Source organism: Lepidothrix coronata, unplaced genomic scaffold, assembly GCF_001604755.1.
Source record: "Lepidothrix coronata isolate B3197 unplaced genomic scaffold, Lepidothrix_coronata-1.0 Scaffold98, whole genome shotgun sequence".
In the NCBI taxonomy this organism is placed as follows: domain Eukaryota; kingdom Metazoa; phylum Chordata; class Aves; order Passeriformes; family Pipridae; genus Lepidothrix; species Lepidothrix coronata.
In genome coordinates, this window is record NW_016690278.1 from 398,070 (window position 1) to 399,795 (window position 1,726).

The window sequence follows — 1,726 nt, forward strand, 5'->3', positions numbered from 1 at the left end:
AGTGAAGTTCATTTTCATACAGGCCTTGCCTGCCATCAGGAGTGACCAGAGAGAAGGGAACGATGGTTCTCCTGGTGAGCAGTGGATGCTGTGTCTTTCTGCTGTCCCATACACCTCAGCCTCTTTCTAGCATGTTGCTGTACAAGTTTCTCCTTGTGTGTCAGCACTTCTGGGTCAGGAGGGCAGTTAGCTCGTGCACACAACCCAGGCCACAGCATGTCTTTTCAGAGCAGGGCAGAAGTTTCTGTGCATCGGCCTACAGCACACAAACAGCAGCGCTCGTTTATCAGCAGCTCAGGCAAACTGGGTCAGGCACCTGTAGACAGCGGACATGTCAATCAGTAATATTACCTTAATATTCCCAATTTCTATTACAAAATGCCAACTGCTATTGCAAAATGTCAACCCCCAGTTCAAGGTGAGGGAGACTAGAAGGCACAATCCATCAGTCAGTAAATTCTTGCTCACTAGCACAAACATCCCATGCTTCTCTCTACCCTGAGACAGCAGGTTTGACATGAGGTAGAAATGGTTTCTTTCTCACTCCTTCCCCTCTCTCCACTCCCTGCTGCTCCCTCCACACCCTCAGAAATTTTCAGCTAAAATTGTCCATGAGAGAATACTTGCATGCAGGATAACCTTCCCTATCCACTCTTCCAAGTATGCTCAAAGCAGTTGGAATAATGTCTTTCTTGCAATAAGTGACCCCAGCCTCCGACTGAGAAGGTACTGTGCTCTTAGCAGGTTGTGATGAGGAATGGCACAAGGATTTCAAACATTTCAACATTTTGGACCCATTTCTGAAATCCATCAGCCTGTTGGCTCAGTACTTCTGAGGCTGAGCAGTGGGGGTATGGTGGATGTGGGAAGGTGATTAGATCTCAGAGTTGGGGGAAAGACATCCAGGCACTATCAATCTTTGACCAACTTGAAGTCACAGGAAGGAGGGAGGGTTTCCTTTGCACTTTTGGCTTTTGCCCTTGGTGAGTTTCTGAGGAGATAACAGCTACTGTGGGTGTCTGCATTGAGGAAAGAAGATACTGCTGCCTGCAACAAAACCAGTCATATAAATTCATAGCCAAACTATATATCCCGTGGCTGATAGACCCCTCTGGGTCTTAATATTCTCCCTTTATTCTCCTCTAGTCCTTTTTCTACTCCAATGAGCGATCAACCCTCGGACAGTGCTGCTCTCACAAGGCTTCTCCCTCCTACTGCCACCACCTGCACTCTCAGCCGCTGAAGCTGCCGCTCCGGTGCTGCCCGGAGGCAAGACTAGCGGTGACTCCTACGGTAACGCGGAGTCGTCAACGGGCTTTAGGATGCTGGGGTAGGGAGAGGCGTCTCCTGGCCAAGGCTCCCCACTTCCCGCGCATCTCAGCAGCCCCGTTTCGGAGCTCCGGGCTCTCCCCGGCTGCCGAGCGCGGGGGGGCATACCCAGCTTCGCGGGCAGGGCGGCCGGACCCCGGGGAGGGGCTGGCGCCCAGCTCGAAGCAGCCCCGGGTCGGACTGTGCTAAACTGTGCCATGCTGGGCTGTGCTGTGCCATGCTGGGCTGTGCTGTGCCGTCCTGGGCTGTGCTGTGCCGTCCTGGGCTGTGCTGTGCCGGGCCGTGCTGTGCCATGCTGGGCTGTGCTGCGCCGTGCTGGGCTGTGCTGTGCCATGCTGGGCTGTGCTGTGCCGGGCCGTGCTGGGCTGGGCGTTGGGGCGGCCGGGTCCGTCCCAGG